The sequence below is a fragment of the Bombina bombina genome, chromosome 4 (genome assembly GCF_027579735.1).
Source record: "Bombina bombina isolate aBomBom1 chromosome 4, aBomBom1.pri, whole genome shotgun sequence".
Lineage (NCBI taxonomy): Eukaryota > Metazoa > Chordata > Amphibia > Anura > Bombinatoridae > Bombina > Bombina bombina.
Window position 1 is genome coordinate 494208485 of NC_069502.1, and position 24495 is coordinate 494232979.

At 38.5% G+C, this 24495-nt stretch overlaps 1 protein-coding gene across 1 annotated transcript in view; it reads right to left on the reverse strand.

The window, feature by feature from the left end:
• Positions 1–24495, reverse strand: part of LOC128656477 (collagen alpha-1(XXI) chain-like) — a 788552-nt gene that overhangs the window by 593265 nt on the left and 170792 nt on the right. The window lies entirely within an intron of this gene.

Consider the following 24495-nt stretch of genomic DNA (forward strand, 5'->3'; position numbering starts at 1 on the left):
ACCAATAGTGCCATGTACCAAACAGCATACAGGTTCCCATCTTCAATATGAGCGGCCAGCAGATGCTGTTTGACCATTGCCCACAGCCAGCATTGCACAAGGGCACCCCAAACAAATGACTGTGTATGACCATTTCTTTCTAATTTGCAGTAAGCAGTCTCACATAAATCTGCAATTTAAATTTGTGTTTTAAGTCCAAAATTCACAATTTTGTTTTCAAATTCACTGAAATTGATATCCCTGCCATGGTACTTGAATTCTATTAGAACTGTTTGTACCAGCTACAAAAAGACATACCTTTCCTTTTATGCTCACACAAATTATCACTTTGTTAAAAAAAAAAAAACAGGCCCAAGAACTGACCCCTTAAATGCACTCCAGCGTTAGACAAACTTCATACATTTACATGTGTTATAGATATGACTGCATAGTTAATATCCACATGGGACTTTCTAGGCAAATCATTTTTATATACCCACATGTTGTTCTGCATAATAACTTGCCAATAATGATATATTTCTCTATATAGTTGTCTTCTTCCATCTCATTCTGCCATATGAATGGGATGAGCATAGTTTAATATCTGTATCTATATTTATTTACACACTGCATACATAAATCTACACACCATAAAAGTACTCAACCACACACTTATACATTCATATAGCTGATATGCACATTTCCAGTATTACTTTACAGCTAGATTACGCGTTGTGCGCTATGAGTCAAATTGCAGCATTGTGGCCCATAACGCATCATTTTCCCTAACGCAGCCATTACAAGTCTTGTCGGTATAGGTGTACCGCAAGCCTTTTAGCCTGTAACGCAACGTCAGTACCACACTCATAAAAAGGATGTTTTTTCATGGGATTCCCATAGTGCCGGTATTACGAGTTTTGCGTTCTGGCTAAAAAGCGAGCGCTACAGCCTAAAACGACAAGATCCGTAACGCCATCTAAAGTCAGTAGTTATGAGTTTTACGCTACAAAGCTGTAACATAAAACTCATAACTAAAGTGTTAAAAAGTACACTAACACCCATAAACTACCTATTAACCCCTAAACCGAGGCCCTCCCGCATTGCAAACACTATATTAAATTTATTAACCCCTAATCTTCCGCTCCCGATATCGCTGCCACTTTAAAAAAAATATTAACCCCCTATTCCACCGCTCCCTGACATCCTCACCACTATACTAAAGTTATTAACCCCTAAACCGCCCCCGCCCTCCCGCATCGCAAACATTATTTAAATATTATTAACCCCTAATCTTCTGTCTCCCCACATCGCCCCCACTATACTAAAGTTATTAAGCCCTACACCGCCGCCACTATACTAAACCTATTAACCCCTAAACCGCAAGCCCCCCACAACGAAATATACTAAACTAAACTGTTAACCCCTAAACAGAAAGCCCCACACATTGAAATAAACTAAATTAAACTATTTACCCTTAAACCTAACAGCCCCCTAACTTTATATTAAAATTACAATTTTCCTAGCTTAAATTAAATTAAAACTTACCTGTCAATTTAAAAAAAACTAAGTTTAAACTAACAATTAAAATAATATAATAATTAAACTAAAGTTAAACTAACTACCAATTAAATTAAACTAAACTACACATTAAAAAACCACGGGGTGGAGTCAGTCGCATACAGGAATGGCCGCACATTTATATCGCTCTGGCAGATATTCTGCTAAAACCATGTCTAAGGGCCATCTATATTTGCATTAAGTTTCTGGAAATCCTGGGGAGATATCCCTAACTCCTAGTCTTACTTTTGGTATTGGCAATATATGTCTATTGATGCCACAACTTTGGATAAGGCCCTGAGCCGATTCTACACATGCAGAGGCTATTTTCCCATCCTCGTGGCTGTGAGAATGTACACCTCTTAAGCAGCTGAAATGGACACAACTTGATTATAGGCATGGAACACCTTGCAGTGTTGCTGAGAGAGGCCGATTTACTCTTTCAGAGACACTTTGCAGCATTGGAGCTGGCGCTATATGGATCTATGACAAAGCAAATCCCCTTGGGCACCTCAGTGAAAAATGAGACGCTGCATATGGCTATAGAGCCTCACCAACACACAATTGCAAGTGGAGGATTGCCTGACATGCACAGCAATCCCAGTGTTCGTTTTGATCCCTCTACACAACACCAGAGCCCGCAGGCACCAGAATGCCCTGACCTTGTTGTCCTGCGACGTGTAGAGAACGATGTACTGGAGACCCATCACTCATCACTTATATTGCTGGGAGTCCGGAAAGGGCTAAAATTGGCAGCCCCACTGAAGATGTATTTTCTGAACATTCAATTGTTAAATTTTGGTCCTTATAGCTTTTTACATGTGGATCTGGACATGCTACTCTCTTAAGGACACATGGCTATACATAGTCAAATAGGTCTGTGCGACCTCTGTTAACGGTACACCTGATATTGATAGGGTTGTGCATGCTTGCAGGTCCCGATTTTAGTATTTCCCATAATCTATGCTGGCAGGAGGGGTTAACCCCTTTATTGTTATATTACTGTGCTTTGGTATATACGTATAAATATAATGTGCCTCTCCTATAGTTTTACCTATGAGGATCCTGGATATGCCTAGGGTTGCGTAAGGCCATTCACTACTTCCATAAAAGCAGCTATGTTTGTGTTGTTTTTCCAATATAGCTACATATTTTAGTTCTCTGGTTCTCTAGAGGGTACTTAATCTTTTGTATATAAATATAAGGCCTTTTAGCCCTCACACTATACACTAATACAGCCTTACTCTTTATGTGTCTTACTATATACTAGCTATAACCCACCCAGCTACTTCTAATCATATAGCTCCTATAACTGGGGATCCTCCAGCTTATCAAGCTTGGCCTCACATGCCAGCACTGCAACAAAACATGCAGACTTTCGGCTAGATTACGATTAATAATTAAAGTGCTAAAAAGTACACTAACACCCATAAACTACCTATTAACCCCTAAACCGAGGCCCTCCCGCATCGCAAATACTAAAATAAAATGTTTAACCCCTAATCTGCCGCTCAGACATTGCCGCCACTATAATAAACATATTAACCCCTAAACCGCCGAACTCCCACCTCGCAAACACTAGTTAAATAATATTAACCCCCTAATCTGCTATCCCTAACATCGGCGCTACCTACCTACATTTATTAACCCCTAATCTGCCATCCCCACTATATTAAATGTATTAACCCCTAAATCTAAGTCTAACCCTAACCCTAACACAGCCTAACAAATATAATTTAAATAAATCTAAATAAAATTCCTATCATTAACTACATTAACTACATTATTCCAATTTAAAACTAAATACTTACCTATAAAATAAACCCTTAGCTAGCTACAATATAACTAATAGTTACATTGTATCTAGCTTAGGGTTTATTTTTATTTTACAGGCAAGTTTGTATTTATTTTAACTAGGTAGAATAGTTATTAAATAATTAACTATTTAATAACTACCTAGCTAAAATAAATACACATTTACCTGTAAAATAGAACCTAACCTAAGTTACACTAACACCCAACCTAACCCTACAATAAAATAAATTCCCTAAATTAAATACAATTAAATCAATTAAATTGAATTAGCTAAAACACAAAAAAAAACACTAAATTACAGAAAACAAAAAACAAATTACAGATCTTTAAACTAATTATACCTAATCTAAAAGCCCTATCAAAATAAAAAAGCCCCCTCAAAATAAAAAAAACCCTAGCCTAAACTAAACTAACAATAGCCCTTAAAAGGGCCATTTGCGGGGCATTGCCCCAAAGTAATCAGCTCTTTTACCTGTAAAAAAAAATACAAACACCCCCCAACAGTAAAACCCACCACCCACACAACCAACCCCCCAAATAAAAACCTAACTAAAAAAACCTAAGCTCCCCACTGCCCTGAAAAGGGCATTTGGATGGGCATTGCCCTTAAAAGGGCAGTTAGCTCATGATTTTGTGGGGAAATCTTGCACGAGCACGTACAACCAGCTCATCGCTCACTTAAGCAGCGCTGGTATTGGAGTGCGGTATGGAGCAAAATTTTGCTCTACGCTCACTTCTTGCCTTTTAATGCCGGGTTTGTAAAAACCTGTAATACCAGCGCTGCAGGTAAGTGAGTGGTGAGAAAAAACTGCTCATTAGCACCGCACAGCTTCTAACACAAAACTCGTAATCTGGCCGTTTATTTCTTACCATTATCTGTTCAGACTGGCATTTAAAATGGTCTAAAAACTGAGAGACACTAACGGAATTATAAGACATTTTTGGTGTGTGCATGTTCTGATGTCTGTTTTTGTGCAGGTTATTGGTATGATTATTGAGATACTGCTCCCATGTCTATCTCTATTAGATTTTACAGCCAGATCTTGGACTAGACATTTGCCTGGCACAATATATTTTTGTAGCAACTCCTTTGACTCAGCTAAACCCTCTTTGAACAGCTATATAACTGTACTTTATAGAAATCAAGTAGTCACCATCCTAGTTTTACCTCTACAGAGTGTTGCAGCATAAAACAAGTTTTGTTGTATTCCAGTTTATTTTGAGTGCTATAAGATTAATAATTGTTACTCTCACTAACAGGTTCTTGATATTGACTAGCTACCAAATATGTATGTAACAGGTTTCTTTTTTCTTTTACAAGCCCTATATTTTAATTAAACAACAAGGAGCATTGTAAGATGTGTGTATCATATACGCTTAATACTATATTTTACCTTGCTGTGGTCCTGCATGGTAGGGTCGCCTAGCATAAGACAAACACACAGCTGTGGTATTTAATATATTTAGGAACCACACAATCATACTCTCTATCACCACTTTGTAATATTGTAAATTGCTGGGATACTATTGATTCCCAGGTCATTCGTATGCTAGCATGTTAATATATATCGACCTAAAACCTTTATCAGACCATTACACATAAGCATTTTCTACTAGAATAGTTAGTTTACCCAGTTACCTATTAATGCTAGCTAAGTTTATTTCAGCCCGTAAATGCTAATTCTGATTCACAATCTGTATACTCAATATCTGATTGGAACTTTCTCAACACTTATGTATGACTATTACTCCTGTGGCAAGGCAGTGAATCTCCTCCATACTGGCTGCGAATCTTTCATAATTGACAATTTAAGAGGTTTAGAGTGAATGTAACTGGTGGTGCTTCTAATTACCCTGCATATGTTTTTTGTTGGTTCGTAAAGCTAATTTGTATTATTATTCTTTATCTTTAATGTGTGACATAATGTGCAAACCTAATAAACTGATGATCTGGCCATTGTTGTAGGGTGATGCGTAGCGTTGCTATGAAACATTTATCACGTCGCTAGCTTGGGCTGGACCCACACCGCTACTCTCAGCTATGGTTCCCCTACATATAATACTTTAACTGAACGACATAAACCATGTCTAAGCAAATGGTTTAGAATTTAAGGTTCCACCATGCCAGACAGGACAATAGCCCAGTATGTACCAACCCTCTTATATTTCCCTTCTAGTAACCCATAAGCCTATGAGTGTAATGTTCTAGCATGTTTTATTTTTGAGTCATGATATAATAAGCCATCCTATCTGCCTACCACATTTAAATGGCCACCTCCCCCCCCATCCCTATGTAATGTGCCTCCTAGTTGTGGAGGACTACCTATGCGGTTCATCTCTTCTATACCGCAACCATAACAACAGTAACTCTTACCTTAAATGCCCAGAATCAGGTGGCTTAGATTCCCTCTAACCTAATATTTTTTTTACTTTCTATATATTGTAAGCCACATACCACGGTTTGTCTACTGTATTATTCTGGGCTTCAGTACGATATCACCTATACTCATTATGTTAACAACCTTATAGGTTATTCAGAAATTGTAATATCCTTGTGATGATCCTTTATCCTTAATTTAACAGGTTGTTTATGTTCAGTTTACATTTGTTGTTTACTTTGTTATTACATTTCCCCATGCAACTCCGATATAAATAATTAGGCCAAAGAGGTCTTAAACGCTCATTAAGGGAAATATTTCTAAGAAAAATACAAAAACATGAGGTTCATTTCCGTGTATGTTCATTTTGGACGCATAATGTAAATTGTTGTTGTGCTATGTTTTACAACTTGCTGATGATAATTGTTTGTATGCTCATATGAGAACCTCAATAGAAATTATAAAAAAAAAAAAAATCCTAACACTACTCTAAAAATTACTAAGTATCTAAATACAAAAACAAAAAAATACTAAGTTACAAAAATAACAATCACTAAATTACGGAAAATAACAAATGAAATTATCCAAAATAAAAATAATTACACCTAATCTAATAGCCCTATCAAAATAAAAAAGCCCACCCAAAATAAAAAAAAAACCTTAGCCTACAATAAACTACCAATGCCCCTTAAAAGGGTTTTTTGTGGGGCATTGCCCCAAAGATATCAGCTCTTTTAGCTGTAAAAAAAACACATTTGAATTAGCCAATAGAATGAGAGCTGCTTAAATCCTATTGGCTGATTTGAACAGCCAATAGGATTTTAGCAGCCCTAATTCCTATTGGCTGATTTAAACTTTTCAGCCAATAGGAATGCAAGGGACGCCATCTTTAATCGCATCCCTTGCATTGAAGATTCAGAGTACGGCGGTGACCGTATTAAGAGGATGCTCTGCGCCAGATGTCTTCAGGATGGACCCACTCCGCGCCTCCGGGATCAAGATAGAAGATGACGCCTGGATGAAGATTGAAGAAGCCGTCTGGATGAAGACTTCTCACCATTTGGATCAGGACTTCGCCACCGGAATGAAGATTGAAGAGGCTTTCTGGATGAAGACTTCTCACCGCCTGGATCAGGACTTCAACTCCGGGATGAAGATCGTTCAAGCGGGACTTCAAAAACTGTAAGTGGATTGTCAGGGGGTTAGTGTTAGGCTTTTTTAAGGGTTTTTTTGGGTGGGTTTTTTTAGTTTAGGGTCTGGGCAGCAAAAGAGCTAAATACCCTTTTAAGGGCAATGCCCATACAAATGCCCTTTTCAGGGCAATGGGTAGCTTAGGTGTTTTATATAATTTTTTTTATTTTGTGGGTTTGGGGAGGTGGGGGTTTGTAATGTTAGTGGGTATTTGCATTTTTTCATAAACATAGGGGCAATGCCCTACAAAAGGCCCTAACATTGGTAGTTTATTCTAGATTAGGTTTTTTATTTCGGGGTGTTTTGTTATGAGTATTAGAATAGGAATATTTTTTTTATTTTTGATAATTTGTTTGTTAGTTTGTGTAATGTATATTTTTAGGAGGGTGTTTTTTTTTTTAGCAAAAGAGCTGTTTAACTTTGGGCAATGCCCCCCAAAAGGCCCTTTCAAGGGCCCTTGGTAGTTTGGGGGGTGGGGGTTTGTATAGTGTTAGAGAGTGTGTGTATATTTTTTTGGAGCAAAACAGCTGTTTAACTCAGGGCAATGCCTTACAAAAGGCCCTTTTAAGGGCCCTTGGTAGTTTGGGGGGTGGGGGTTTGTATAGTTTTAGGGTGTGTTTGTATTTTTTTTTTAGCAAAGGAGCTGTTTAACTCAGGGCAATGCCTTACAAAAGGCCATTTTAAGGGCCCTTGGTAGTTTGGGGGGTGGGGGCTTGTATAGTGTTAGGGGGGGTTGTATTTTTTTTTGAGCAAAAGAGCTGTTTAACTCAGGGCAATGCCCTACAAAAGGACCTTTTAAGGGCCCCCCAAAAGGCCCTTTTAAGTGCCGTTGGTAGTTTATTCTAGATTAGGCTTTTTATTTTGGGGTGTTTTTTTTATTTTTTAAAAGGGTATTAGAATAGGAATAATCTTTATTTTTTTGGTTATTTTTTTTTTTTTTTTGTAATGGTAGGTTTAAGTGTAAGGCAGGTTAGGTTTTATTTCACAGGTAAGTTTGTATTTATTTTAGCTAGGTAGTTATTAAATAGTTAATAACTATTTACTAACTAGTCTACCTAGTTAAAATAAATACAAATTAAACTGTGAAATAAAAATAAAACAAGATAGCTAAAATGTAACTATTAGTTTTATTTCACAGGTAAATATTTAGTTTTAAATAGGAATTATTTAGTTAATAATTGTAAATTTAATTTAGATCTAATTTCATTATGTTAAAATTAGGGGTTTTAAGGTTAGGGTTAGGATTAGGATTAGGGTTAGGGTTACATTAGGGTTAGAGTTAGGTTTAGGGGTCAATATAGTTTAATTTAGGTTGTTGTGATGTGGGGGGCTGGCAGTTTAGTGGTTAATATGCTTATTTTGTTAATAATTGTAAGTTTAATTTAGCTCTATTTTAAATATGTTAAAGTTAGGGGGTGTTAGGGTTAGGGTTACGTTAGGGTTAAGGTTATGTAAGGGTTAGGGGTTAATCATTTAATTTCGGTTGTCGCGATGGGGGGCTGGTGGTTTAGCGGTTAATAGATTTATTTAGTGGTAGTGATGTGGGAGGCCAGAGGTTTAGGGGTTAATAGCTTTATTTAGTTGTGGCGATGTCGGTGAGCGGCAGAATAGGGGTTAATACCTTTATTTAGGTGGCGGCGATATCGGGAGAAGCAGATTAGGGGTTAATACCTTTATTTAGGTGGAAGCGATATCAGGAGTGGCAGATTAGGGGTTAATAACTGCAGGCAGGCGTCAGCGATGTCGGGGGCAGCAGATTAGGAGTGTTTAGACTCGTTGATTATGTTAGGGTGTTAGGTTTAAACTGTATTTTCTTTTTCCCCATAGACATCAATGGGCTGCGTTATGGAGCTTTTGTTTCCTCGATCACAGGTGTTAGACTTTTTTTTGCCAGCTCTCCCCATTGATGTCTATGGGGAAAGTGTGCACGAGCACATCAAACACATCGCTTGTTTTGGGTGCGGTATGGAGCTCAATGCAGCCATATCGCTCGCGCAAGCCGGGTTTTTTAAAACTTGTAATGGCAGCACTATAGGGGGTAAATATCGCAACTTTTTTGTGTTCTTTACTTTCCCTATAGTGCTCAAAACTCTAGGTGTTAGATTTTGTTTAACACACATACAGTGCTAGCTCCATTCATCAGCACCACAAATTAGCACTGCCAAATACAATAGTAATGTGATCATCTTATCATAATTTCCCTAAAGGTACTACTGCTTGACAATTAAAGGAACACTAAACCCAATTTTTTTTTTTCTTTTATGATTTAGATAGAGCATGCAATTTTAAGCAACTTTCTAATTTACTCCTATTGTCAATGTTTCTTCATTCTCTTGCTATCTTTATTTAAAAAGCAGGAATATAAAGCTTAGGAGCCGGCCCATTTTAGGTTCAGCACCCTGGATAGTGCTTGCTTATTGGTGGATGCATTTAGCCACCAATAAGCAAGTATAACCGAGGTTCTGAACCAAAAACGGGCCGGCTCCTAAACTTTACATTCCTGCTTTTTAAATAAAGATAGAAAGAGAATGAAGACAAATTGACAATATGTCAATGTCCTTTATTCTTTGCTAGCAACTATATTTCATCACCTGAAATAGTGAGAATAAAATTTATGTGGTATGTTAAGGGTTAAGGTTGGGGGGGTGTATACCCATTAATCAATTACGTTTTAGCATTCCCTTTTTAATAAGTAGAGATTGCTCAGACTTTTAGTGTCTATGATTATGGCTCTATAGCCGAAATGCATAAGTTCTGTCTGTCATACCCTATCCTGTTAGAGCTAATATTGTGCAGTTCTTCGTTTTAACTTTTGGAAGACAAATAAACTTTTGAAGATTTTACCTTGGATCCAGGACTCCTCTCTTTGTTTTTAACTTCCTTAAGGACTTTCCTACCAATGGCTGCCTCAGAAGAAGCAAGAACATCAAAGGCTAAATTACAAGTGGAGCACTAAATTAAATTGAAAGTGGCTGGCTATTGCTACCATGGTAGCAATTAACAATTAGAAAATTAACCAGAGATCCAATCTGGGTAATTTTCTAAAAGTGCCCCAAAAAAACCTTCAACATAGAGGGTTTTATAGTTTTTTTTTATTAAAATTCTAATAAAAAACATCTGCACTAGGCAGTTTTGGGGGTCTAAAGTTGGTGGGAGTGGGGTGTTAGAAAAAACGGCACTGAAAAGTGCCTTTACATTGAGGTTTATGGGAACTGTGTGTTCCCAGTAAATATATTTGTATATGCTTAAAAACATATATATGTATGTGTTAATGTGTATATACACATAAATATATATGAATATCAGCATATACATATATATTTATATTTGCTGCCATTGCTGCGCTACTTACCCACTTCGCTGCCTATAGGTTCTGATGCCGTCTCTGATGGCCTCAGAACGACGCTCCCTTTGGAGCCATGGAAGCTTGCTCTCATGAGCGCAATGCTTCTCAGCAATGCATTCCTGTTAACTCATAATACCAGCACACATTAGCGTGCGCTGTTATTACACAGTGGAGAAAAAATATCGCTTTCTTGTAATCTAGCCCCAAAATGGTATAATTTAGTAAAAGTATGAAAAGAAGAGCATTCAGCTGCCTTGCAAATTTGGTCAACAGAAGACTCATTCTTAAAAGCCCAAGAAGTGGCAACTGATCTGGTAGAATGGACAGAAATCCATTTACATGGAGGCTGTCCCACCTCCAAGTTAGCCTTAAGGATCAAAAGTTTCAATCAAGAAGCCAAGCAAATGGCAGAAGCTTTCTGCCCCTTCCTGGAAGCTGAAAAACAACAAAATAGAAGTTTGTCTGCAATTCGTAGTAGCATCTACATGTTACTTAAAGGCTTACAACATCAAAGTTATGAAGAAGCCTCTCTGAAGAACTCTTAGGATTAGGACATAAGGAAGGGACAACATTTCCAAAGACCCAACCTTAGGTTAAAAGTCAAATGTAGTTCTCAAAATTGCCTTATCCTGATGAAAAATATGATAAGGAGGATGCCATGAAAGAGCAGACAACTCAGAGACTCTTCTAGCAGAAGATATAGTGAAAAGAAAGAACATTTTCAAAGAAGTAAGCTTAAAGGGACAGTTCACCCAAAAACTTTCTCCCCTTTAAATTATTCCCAATGATCCTTTTTACCTGCTAGAATCTATTAAATTGGTTGAAAGTAGCTCCTTTACTCATATTTCAGCATTTGAAATAGCTGATTTAGCTTGTGGTTTCCCAACCTATACTGAAAGTTTTGATACTGGCGTATATGCTATTGACAAGCCTAAGTAAACACAGCCAGCAGAAGAGATTACACCTTCAGTGGGGGGCATGATAGTTAAGTAATAAAATGATAATTTTCCATTGTTCTCTCTATGTATTGAGCTTTGGTGTTCCAGACAAATATAAGATAAGGAAGCAAGTCTGTGTACCTAAAAGTGATAACATAATTAGATCTGATATTACCTGAAGCTCAACCCATTGTAATAGGCTGTGGTTTCAAAGCACAAAACCAGCTACTTCAGATACACAAATAAACCTGAAAATGCAATTTCTCAAATATTTTATACTCTGCAGTTGGTATAACAAGTCATTTAAAATACATTTATGGAAAAACAATTTTACAGTGTACTGTCCCTTTAATATTCACCTTATGCATAGGCTAAAAAGGAGGAGCCTGAAAAACTTTTAATACCAAATTTAGATTCCAAGGAGAAGAAATTGGCTTAATAACAGGTTTAATTCTAGCCAATGCTTGAACAAAACCATGAAAGTCTGAAAGATTAGCAATCTTCGTGTGGAATAAAACTGAAAGAGCAGAAACCTGACATTACAATTGCTGGCAGATAAACCCTTATATAAACCATCCTGCAAAAGTTGCAAAATCCTAGAAATTCTAAAAGAATTCTAGGAAAAACATTATCCATAGACTGAGAAATAAAGACCTTCCAGACATCATGATAAATCTTGACAGAATGAGAAAAACCTATCTGCCTGAGAACTAACTGTTCAATGTCCATGCCCTCAAGCTTAAAGATTTGAGATCTTGATGGAAAATGGACCTTGAGATAAAAGGTCCACATGTGTAGGAAGGGAACATGGAGGGCAACTGAACCAGATATGCATACCAAACCCTTAAAAGTCAAGCCAGAGCAAATAGGATTACTGATGATTTCTCTTGCCTGATCTTGGTAATCACTCTGGGAAGAAGAAACAGAGGTGGAAAAACATAGGCTACCATGGAACTACCAGATAATCCACAAACTCCACTTGAGGGTCCCTGGATGTGGCAAAGTACCATATCTGGGAAGTTTGTTGTTCAACTGAGAGGCCATCAGATCTATCTCTGGCAGACCCCAAAGCTCCACTATCGTTTTGAAAACTTCCAGTTGAAGAGACTACTACGATGCAGTGACTGACCACTGAGAAAATCTGCTTCCTAGTTGTACACTCCTGGAATATGCACTGCAGAAATCCGAAAACAATTGGCTTCTTGCCAGGAAAGAATTCAAGACACTTCATTCATAGCTATAGAACTGTTCTCCCCTGATGATTGATGTAAGCCACTGCTGTGACATTGGGGGGTAGTTATCAAGCCGTCAACCTCAAATACGCTGGAATTCTGCAGCGTATTTGTGGCGAGGCTGATTCGCCTTAGTTATCAAAGGCTAGACACCGGCAAAAGTAGAATTTTGTGACGTAAGCTTCGATCCGCCGGACTCAGTCCGACACAGATCGATTCTTACGTCTCTCCAGATGTTCCGCACACAAGTGCGGCACAATCTGCCTGGAGGCGGCGGATCCCATAGAAATCAATGAGAATCTGACCATAGCAAAAGTACAAGTTCGCTGCTGCCAGACATCCCATTGATTCCTATGGGAGCTGTCTACACCTAACACCCTAACATGTACCCCGAGTCTAAACACCCCTAATCTGTCCCCCCCTACACCGCCGCAACTAAATAAAGTTATTACCCCCTAAACCGCCGCTCCCGGAGCCCACCGCAAGCTACTCTATACATATTAACGCCTAAACCGCCGCACCCTGACCCCGCCGCAACTATAATAAATGTATTAACCCCTAAACCGCCGCTCCCGGACCGCGCCGCAACCTACATTATACCTAGTAACCCCTATCCTGCCTCCCCTATACCGCCGCCCTCTATAATAAAGTTATTAACCCCTATCCTGCTGATCCCGCACCTCGCCGCGACTAAATAGTTTAACCCCTAAACCGCCGCTCCCAGACCCTGCCGCAACCTATATTAAACTTATTAACCCCTAATCTGCCCCCCCTACACCGTCGCCACCTATAATACATTTATTAACCCCTATCCTGCCCCCCACTACACCGCCACCACTGTAATAAATTTAATAACCCCTAAACCTAAGTCTAACACTAACCCTAACACCCCCCTAACTTAAATATTAATTAAATAAATCTAAATAATATTTCTATTATTAACTAAATTAATCCTATTTAAAACTAAATACTTACCTTTAAAATAAACCCTGATATAGCTACAATATAAATAATAATTATATTGTAGCTATCTTAGGATTTATTTTTATTTTATAGGTAACTTTCAATTTATTTTAACTAGGTACAATAGCTATTAAATAGTTATTAACTATTTAATAGCTACCTAGCTAAAATAAAGAGAAATTTACCTGTAAAATAAAAACTAACCTAAGTTACAATTACACCTAACACTACACTATACTTAAATAAATTATTCCTATTTAAAACTAAATACTTACCTGTAAAATAAACCCTTACGGCTAGATTTGGAGTTTTGTTGGTAACGACCCGAAAAGCTAACGCCGGCTTTTTTCTGGCCGCACCATAAAAATAACTCTGGTATTGAGAGTCCACATAAAGGCTGCGTTAGGCTCCAAAAAAGGAGCGTAGAGCATATTTAACGCAGCTTCAACTCTCGATACCAGAGTTGCTTACGCAAGCGGCCAGCCTCAAAAACGTGCTCGTGCACGATTCCCCCATAGGAAACAATGGGGCTGTTTGAGCTGAAAAAAAACCTGCAAAAAAGCCGCGTTCAGCTCCTAACGCAGCCCCATTGTTTGCTATGCGGAAACACTTCCTACGTCTGCACCTAACACCCTAACGTGTACCCCGAGTCTAAACACCCCTAACCTTACACTTATTAACCTCTAATCTGCCGCCCCCGCTATCGCTGACCCCTGCATATTATTTTTAACCCCTAATCTGCCGCTCCGTAAACCGCCGCTACTTACATTATCCTTATGTAACCCCTAATCTGCTTCCCCACCACGCAAACCACTATATTATATTTATTAACCCCTAATCTGCCCCCACAACGTCGCCTCCACCTGCCTACACTTATTAACCCCTAATCTGCCGAGCGGACCGCACCGCTATCATAATAAAGTTATTAACCCCTAATCCGCCTCACTAACCCTATAATAAATAGTATTAACCCCTAATCTGCCCTCCCTAACATCGCCGACACCTAACTTCAATTATTAACCCCTAATCTGCCGACCGGAGCTCACCGCTATTCTAATAAATGTATTAACCCCTAAAGCTAAGTCTAACCCTAACACTAACACCCACCTAAGTTAAATATAATTTTAATCTAAAGAATTAATTAACTCTTATTAAATAAATTATTCCTATTTAAAGCTAAATACGTACCTGTAAAATAAATCCTAATACAGCTACAATATAAATTATAATTATATTATAGCTATTTTAGGATTAATATTTATTTTACAGGTAACTTTGTATTTATTTTAACCAGGTACAATAGCTATTAAATAGTTAAGAACTATTTAATAGTTACCTAGTTAAAATAATTACAACATTACCTGTAAAATAAATCCTAACCTAAGTTACAATTAAACCTAACACTATACTATCATTAAATTAATTAAATAAAATACCTACAATTACCTACAATTAAACCTAACACTACACTATCAATAAATTAATTAAATACAATATCTACAAATAACTACAATGAAATAAACTAACTAAAGTACAAAAAATAAAAAAGAACTAAGTTACAAAAAATAAAAAAATATCTACAAACATAAGAAAAATATTACAACAATTTTAAACTAATTACACCTACTCTAAGCCCCCTAATAAAATAACAAAGACCCCCAAAATAGCAAAATTCCCTACCCTATTCTAAATTACTAAAGTTCAAAGCTCTTTTATCTTATCAGCCCTGAACAGGGCCCTTTGCGGGGCATGCCCCAAGAAGTTCAGCTCTTTTGCCTGTAAAAAAAACATACAATACCCCCCCCAACATTACAACCCACCACCCACATACCCCTAATCTAACCCAAACCCCCCTTAAATAAACCTAACAATAAGCCCCTGAAGATCTTCCTAACTTATCTTCACCATACCAGGTTCACCGATCCGTCCTGAAGAGCTCCTCCGATGTCCTGATCCAAGCCCAAGCGAGGGGCTGAAGAGGTCCATGATCCGGCTGAAGTCTTCATCCAAGCGGGAGCTGAAGAGGTCCATGATCCGGATGAAGTCTTCATCCAAGCGGGAGCTGAAGAGGTCCATGATCCGGATGAAGTCTTCTATCAACGGCATCTTCAATCTTCTTTCTTCGGGAGCCATAATCTTCCATCCAACGCGGAACATCCTCTTCTCCCGACGCCTACTAGCCGAATGAAGGTTCCTTTAAGGGACGTCATCCAAGATGGCGTCCCTCAAATTCCGATTGGCTGATAGGATTCTATCAGCCAATCGGAATTAAGGTAGGAAAATTCTGATTGGCTGATGGAATCAGCCAATCAGAATCAAGTTCAATCCGATTGGCTGATCCGATCAGCCAATCAGATTGAGCTTGCATTCTATTGGCTGTTCCGATCAGCCAATAGAATGCGAGCTCAATCTGATTGGCTGATCGGATCAGCCAATCGGATTGAACTTGATTCTGATTGGCTGATTCCATCAGCCAATCAGAATATTCCTACCTTAATTCCGATTGGCTGATAGAATCCTATCAGCCAATCGGAATTCGAGGGTTGCCATCTTGGATGACGTCCCTTAAAGGAACCGTCATTCTTCAGTTGGACGTCGCCGGATGAAGATGGGTCCGCGTCGGAGGTCTTCAGGATGGAGCCGGTCCTCATCGGATGAAGATAGAAGATGCCGCTTGGAAGATGATGGTTGCCGGTCCGGATCTACTCTTCTTCCCGGATAAGATGAAGACTTTGGAGCCTCTTCTGGACCTCTTCAGCCACTGGATGATGGATCGCCAGCCCCCGCTTGGGTTGGATGAAGATTTTGGAGCCAGGACGGATCGGTGATACCTGGTGAGGTGAAGACAAGGTAGGATGATCTTCAGGGGCTTAGTGTTAGGTTTATTTAAGGGGGGGTTGGGTTAGATTAGGGGTTTGTGGGTGGTGGGTTGTAATGTTGGGGGGGGTATTGTATGTTTTTTTTTACAGGCAAAAGAGCTGAACTTCTTGGGGCATGCCCCGCAAAGGGCCCTGTTCAGGGCTGGTAAGGTAAAAGAGCTTTGAACTTTAGTAATTTAGAATAGGGTAGGGCATTTTTTATTTTGGGGGTCTTTGTTATTTTATTAGGGGGCTTAGAGTAGGTATAATTAGTTTAAAATTGTTGTAATATTTTTCTTATGTTTGTAAATATTTTTTTATTTTTTGTAACTTAGTTCTTTTTTATTTTTTGTACTTTAGTTAGTTTATTTCATTGCAGTTATTTGTACATATTGTATTTAATTACTTTATTGATAGTGTAGTGTTAGGTTTAATTGTAGGTAATTGTAGGTATTTTATTTAATTAATTTAATGATAGTATAGTGTTAGGTTTAATTGTAACTTAGGTTAGGATTTATTTTACAGGTAATTTTGTAATTATTTTAACTAGGTAACTATAGTTCTTAACTATTTAATAGCTATTGTACATGGTTAAAATAATTACAAAGTTGCCTGTAAAATAAATATTAATCCTAAAATAGCTACAATGTAATTATAATTTATATTGTAGCTATATTAGGATTTATTTTACAGGTAAGTATTTAGCTTTAAATAGGAATAATTTATTTAATAAGAGTTAATTAATTTTGTTAGATTAAAATTATATTTAACTTAGGGGGTGTTAGTGTTAGGGCTAGACTTAGCTTTAGGGGTTAATACATTTATTAGAATTGCGGTGAGCTCCGGTCGGCAGATTAGGGGTTAATGTTTGAAGTTAGATGTCGGCGATGCAGATTAGGGGTTAATACTATTTATTATAAGGTTAGTGATGCGGATTAGGGGTTAATAACTTTATTATAGTAGCGGTGCGGTCCGATCGGCAGATTAGGGGTTAATAAGTGTAGGCAGGTGGAGGCGACGTTGTGGGGGGCAAATTAGGGGTTAATAAATATAATATAGGGGTCGGCGGTGTTAGGGGCAGCAGATTAGGGGTACATAGCTATAATGTAGGTGGCGGCGCTTTGTGGTCGGCAGATTAGGGGTTAATTATTGTAGGTAGTTGGCGGCGACGTTGTGGGGGGCAGATTAGGGGTTAATAAATATAATACAGGGGTCGGCGGTGTTAGGGGCAGCAGATTAGGGGTACATAAGTATAACGTAGTTGGCGGTCGGCAGATTAGGGGTTAAAAAAATTTAATCGAGTGGCGGCGATGTGGGGGGACCTCGGTTTAGGGGTACATAGGTAGTTTATGGGTGTTAGAGTACTTTAGAGTACAGGAGTTAAGAGCTTTATGAACCGGCGTTAGCCCAGAAAGCTCTTAACTACTGACTTTTTTCTGCGGCTGGAGTTTTGTCGTTAGATTTCTAACGCTCACTTCAGACACGACTCTAAATACCGGAGTTAGAAAGATCCCATTGAAAAGATAGGATACGCAAATGACGTAAGGGGATCTGCGGTATGGAAAAGTCGCGGCTGAAAAGTGAGCATTAGACCCTTTTTTGAGTGACTCCAAATACCGGAGTTAGCCTAAAACCAGCGTTAGGAGCCTCTAACGCTGGTTTTCACGGCAAACGCCAAACTCCAAATCTAGGCCTAAGATAGCTACAATGTAATTAATAATTACATTGTAGCTATTTTAGGATTTATTTTTATTTTACAGGTAACTTTGTATTTATTTTAGCTAGTTAGAATAGTTATTAAATAGTTATTAACTATTTAATAGCTACCTAGTTAAAAGAAATCCAAAAATACCTGTAAAATAAATCCTAACCAATTAAACCTAACACTACACTATCATTAAATAAATTAAATACAAATAACTACAATTAAATACAATTATATAAACCCGGATGGAAGACTTCTTCAGCGCCGCCTGGAGGATCACTTCATTGGATGGAAGATTTCTTCAGCGCCCCTTGGAGGATCACTACTGCCAGTCCGGATCTCCTCTTCAGTTCCATCGGTGGCTCGGCTGAGTGAAGACGACTAAAGGTAGGATGATCTTCAGGGGATTAGTGTTAGATTATTTTAAGGGGGGTTTGGGTTAGATTAGGGGTATGTGGGTGGTGGGTTTTAATGTTGGGGGGGTTGTATTTTTCTTTTACAGGCAAAAGAGCAATTTTCTTTGGGGCATGCCCCACAAAAGGCCCTTTTAAGGGCTGGTAAGGTAAAAGAGCTTTGAACTTTTTTAATGTAGAATAGGGTAGGGAATTTTTTTATTTTGGGGGGCTTTGTTATTTTATTAGGGGGCTTAGATTAGGTGTATTAGCTTAAAATTGTTGTAATATTTTTTAAATGTTCGTAACCTATTTTTTATTTTTTGTACTTTAGTTAGTTTATGTAATTGTATTTAATTGTAGTTATTTGTAGGTAGTTTATTTAATTAATTTAATGATAGTGTAGTGTTAGGTTTAATTGTAACTTAGGTTAGGATTTATTTTACAGGTAATTTTGTATTTCTTTTAGCTAGGTAGTTATTAAATAGTTAATAACTATTTAATAACTATTCTAACTAGCTAAAATAAATACAAAGTTACCTGTAAAATAAAAATAAATTCTAAAATAGCTACAATGTAATTATTAATTACATTGTAGCTATCTTAGGGTTTATTTTACAGGTAAGTATTTAGTTTTAAATAGGAATAATTTATTTAAGTATAGTGTAGTGCTAGGTGTAATTGTAACTTAGGTTAGGATTTATTTTACAGGTAAATTTCTCATTATTTTAGCTAGGTAGCTATTAAATAGTTAATAACTATTTAATAGCTATTGTACCTAGTTAAAATAAATTGAAAGTTATTTATAAAATAAAAATAAATCCTAAGATAGCTACAATATAATTATTATTTATATTGTAGCTATATTAGGGTTTATTTTAAAGGTAAGTATTTAGTTTTAAATAGGATTAATTTAGTAAATAATAGAAATATTATTTAGATTTATTTAATTAATATTTAAGTTAGGGGGGTGTTAGGGTTAGTGTTAGACTTAGGTTTAGGGGTTAATAAATTTATTACAGTGGCGGCGGTGTAGTGGGGGGCAGGATAGGGGTTAATAATTGTATTATAGGTGGCGACGGTGTAGGGGGGCAGATTAGGGGTTAATAAATTTACTATAGGTTGGGGCAGGGTCCGGGAGCGGCGGTTTATGGGTTAAACTATTTATTTAGTTGCGGCGAGGTGCGGGATCAGCAGGATAGGGGTTAATAACTTTATTATAGAGGGCGGCGGTATGGGGGGGGCAGGATAGGGATTACTAGGTATAATGTAGGTTGCGGCGGTGTCCGGGAGCGGCGGTTTAGGGGTTAATACATTTATAAGAGTTGCAGCTGGGTCTAGGAGCGGCGGTTTAGGGGTTAATACATTTATAAGAGTTGTGGCGGGATCTAGGAGCAGCGGTTTAGGGGTTAATAACTTTATTTAGTTGCGGGGGGCTCCGGGGGCACCGGTATAGGGGGTAGAACAGTGTAGTTAGTGTGGGTGCTTAGTGACAGGCTAGCAAGAAAGCTGTAAAAAAGCAGCGAGATCGGATGAGTGATAACTCTCACAGTCCGCTGCTCATCGCCCCGTACTTGGTGCGCAGCTTTTTGACAGATTTATTGCTAACTTAGGCGAATTTTTTCAGGTCCGCGGCAGCGATGGTAGACGAGCTTAGGCGGGCGTATTGGGCCGGCGAAGGCAGGAAAGTTGACACGTTGATAACTATCCCCCAATGTCTGTCTGAAAATGGAGGTAAGACTTCCTTTTTTCAAAAGAGTCCAAGGGATCCATTTAACAAGCAGCAATTCCTGCTCCTGATCCTCATTGTTTCAGTCTCACTCAGAGCAAGCCTGAAACGCTAGTTAAGTAGCAGCAGCTGTAAGACCACTGCTACCTAACCTATCCACAACACTTTAGGTTCGAGATGATTGACTGCCCCCTCTTGCACGTGATTGGCAGCGCACAAGCAGGGGGCATTGTGTAATCAGTGAATTGTGCAATGTTAACAGCGGGCCACGTATGCTGCCCACTTGCCGCAAGGCTTGGCGAACGAAGTTCAAGACATCGTACAACTTTCCTTTGATAAATGGAGCCCCAAATCTGAAGGGCTCTGAAAATTACAGAGTTATAGAACATTTATTCATAACGTTGCATTCTGAGGAAACCAATACCCTTGTGCCCTCTGAGATAACCCAGATGGCGCCCAAACTGCATAATTGTCAGGGTTTCACACTGCTTTGTTTGCTATTTGCTGCTGGCTGTCAATTTACTTACCTCTTTCACGGAATCTGATGTACAGGAAGTGCAGAATTATTAGGCAAATGAGTATTTTGACCACATCATCCTCTTTATGCATGTTGTCTTACTCCAAGCTGTATAGGCTGGAAAGCCTACTACCAATTAAGCATATTAGGTGATGTGCATCTCTGTAATGAGAAGGGGTGTGGTCTAATGACATCAACACCCTATATCAGGTGTGCATAATTATTAGGCAACTTCCTTTCCTTTGGCAAAATGGGTCAAAAGAAGGACTTGACAGGCTCAGAAAAGTCAAAAATAGTGAGATATCTTGCAGAGGGATGCAGCACTCTTAAAATTGCAAAGCTTCTGAAGTGTGATCATCGAACAATCAAGCGTTTCATTCAAAATAGTAAACAGGGTCGCAAGAAACAGGGTCACAAGGTGTGCAATACCTAGAGACATGGCCAAGGTAAGAAAGGCTGAAAGACGACCACCACTGAACAAGACACACAAGCTGAAACGTCAAGACTGGGCCAAGAAATATCTCAAGACTGATTTTTCTAAGGTTTTATGGACTGATGAAATGAGAGTGAGTCTTGATGGGCCAGATGGATGGGCCCATGGCTGGATTGGTAAAGGGCAGAGAGCTCCAGTCCGACTCAGACGCCAGCAAGGTGGAGGTGGAGTACTGGTTTGGGCTGGTATCATCAAAGATGAGCTTGTGGGGCCTTTTCGGGTTGAGGATGGAGTCAAGCTCAACTCCCAGTCCTACTGCCAGTTTCTGGAAGACACCTTCTTCAAGCAGTGGTACAGGAAGAAGTCTGCATCCTTCAAGAAAAACATGATTTTCATGCAGGACAATGCTCCATCACACGCGTCCAAGTACTCCACAGCGTGGCTGGCAAGAAAGGGTATAAAAGAAGAAAATCTAATGACATGGCCTCCTTGTTCACCTGATCTGAACCCCATTGAGAACCTGTGGTCCATCATCAAATGTGAGATTTACAAGGAGGGAAAACAGTACACCTCTCTGAACAGTGTCTGGGAGGCTGTGGTTGCTGCTGCACACAATGTTGATGGTGAACAGATCAAAACACTGACAGAATCCATGGATGGCAGGCTTTTGAGTGTCCTTGCAAAGAAAGGTGGATATTGGTCACTGATTTGTTTTTGTTTTGTTTTTGAATGTCAGAAATGTATATTTGTGAATGTTGAGATGTTATATTGGTTTCACTGGTAAAAATAAATAATTGAAATGGGTATATATTTATTTTTTGTTAAGTTGCCTAATAATTATGCACAGTAATAGTCACCTGCACACACAGATATCCCCCTAAAATAGCTATAACTAAAAACAAACTAAAAACTACTTCCAAAACTATTCAGCTTTGATATTAATGAGTTTTTTGGGTTCATTGAGAACATGGTTGTTGTTCAATAATAAAATTAATCCTCAAAAATACAACTTGCCTAATAATTCTGCACTCCCAGTAGAGAATGGAATGCTGCTCTCTCATCTGGGTGCCCTCATATGGCCAAACTAGTGACCATCATCAGTGTAAGACAGGTTGCAGTCCCAGGATTATGATGTCACACTTATTATTTAAAGGGCCTCTGTTTAGTATGCTTTTGTCCTTGCGTTGTCTCAGACTTGTTTGCTAGTTCCTGTATTCCAGTTCCTGTGTATTACCTGTCTTGTCTGACATCCCTTCTAGTTTCTGATCCCTGGCTTGTTCCTGACTCTGCTGTTTTCCTGTTCCTAATCCTGGCTCATCTGACTACTCGCTTTGGCTCCTGATCCCGGCTCATATGACTACTCGCTTTGGCTCCTGACTCGGCTCGTCTGACTACCAGCTCTGGCTTTGACTCCTGGCTTGTCATTTGGCCTGTGGACTTTTATTATTTTTTTTTATTTAATAAAGGTGTGAATATTTTTGCACTTCTCATCTCAGTCTGATTCCTGGTACCCTGACAATAATAAGCTGATAATTCAGCCATCACGACAGGGACTTACTTGATCTGTGATCTAGATAAATCTTTTGAGACAGCTGAGTATCATCCCTGCACCATTGATGAAGCATAAATAGCTGAAGAGGCCTCATGTGAAAACGAGCAGAATCATATACGATGCAGCAATCATGAGATCTAATACTTCCATGCAAAGAGAAACTGAGGGAAAAGAAACTGAAGGTTTTTCATAAGCAGAAACCAGCTTCAACCTTCTTTGATCTGTCAAAGAGAGACTCAAGGAAACTGAATCTATCTGAACTCCTCAAAAAACAACTCTTGACTGAGGAACCAGAGAGCTCTTGGAAAATTGATTCTCCAACCATGTTGTTGAAGAAGCAATGACAGCCTGATGGTATGAGATTATGCTAAATGTAAAAATGAATCTTGAACCAAAATATCATCAGGTTGAGTAAACATCACAATCCCTGAGTTCTGATTACAGACAAAAGGGTGCCTAGGACCTTTGAGAATATTCTGTGAAATGTAACAAGACCAAATGAACCTTAGAAAGTGATAATGTTTCCTGTGAATTGGAACATGAAGGTAAGACTCCTTTAAATCTATTGTGGAAATAAAAAAAGACTTTTCTGAACGAAAGGCAGAACAGTCTGAATAATTTCTATTTTCAAAGTAGGTACTCTGAGAAACTAGTTCAGAGCTTTTAGATCCAAAACTGGTCTGAAAGTTCTTTCCTTCTTTGGAACAATGAGAGATTTAAATAAAATCCTACCCTCTGTTCCAATAGAGGAAAAGTGCAATCACTCCCATGGATTCTAGATCTGAAATTGAATAAAAAAAGGCCTGAGCCTTTACAGGATTTTTTGGAACATTGGACATAGTACACCTTCCTCTGGGAGGCCTTGTTATGAAACTTATTTGATAACCCTGAAAAGTTATACTTAGAACCAAGGGATCCTGAACAGACTGAAACCAAGTCTCCTGAAAAAGGCACCACCTGCCCCTCACCAGAGCCTCTTGAACAGGGGACATACCTTGAAGCAGACTTGGATGAGAGCAGATTGTTTAGACTGCTTAGACTTGTTCCAGTTTGAACCAGGCCTCCAGGCATAGCCAGAGGAACTTTGTTTCTGAGAGAAGGAATCAGATTTCTGTACCCTGTTCTGACTAAAATTATTTGATGCTTTGGGTTTACCTTTTGCCTTTTTGTTCTGAGGAAGAAAAGCTACCTTAACTCCAGGTACAGTAGAGATAATAGAATTCAAACCCCAACCAAACAACATATTTCCCAGAAAAGAGAGAGGTATAAAAGTCTGGTTTTAGAAACCATATCAGCAGACCAAGACTTAAAGGGACAGTCTAGTCTAAAATAAACTTTCATGATTCAGATAGGGCATGTAATTTTAAACAATTTTCCAATTTACTTTTATCACCAATTTTGCTTTGTTCCCTTGGTATTTTTAGTTGAAAGCGTAACCTAGGAGATTCATATGCTAATTTCTTAGACCTTGAAGGCCACCTCTTTTCAGAATGCTTTTTAACAGTTTTTCACCACTAGAGGGTGTTAGTTCATGTGTTTCATACAGGGAGTGCATAATTATTAGGCAAATTAGTATTTTGACCACATCATCCTCTTTATGCATGTTGTCTTACTCCAAGCTGTATAGGCTCGAAAGCCTACTACCAATTAAGCATATTAGGTGATGTGCATCTCTGTAATGAGAAGGGGTGTGGTCTAATGACATCAACACCCTATATCAGGTGTGCATAATTATTAGGCAACTTCCTTTCCTTTGGCAAAATGGGTCAAAAGAAGGACTTGACAGGCTCAGAAAAGTCACAAATAGTGAGATATCTTGCAGAGGGATGCAGCACTCTTAAAATTGCAAAGCTTCTTTAGTGTGATCATCGAACAATCAAGCATTTCATTCAAAATAGTCAACAGGGTCG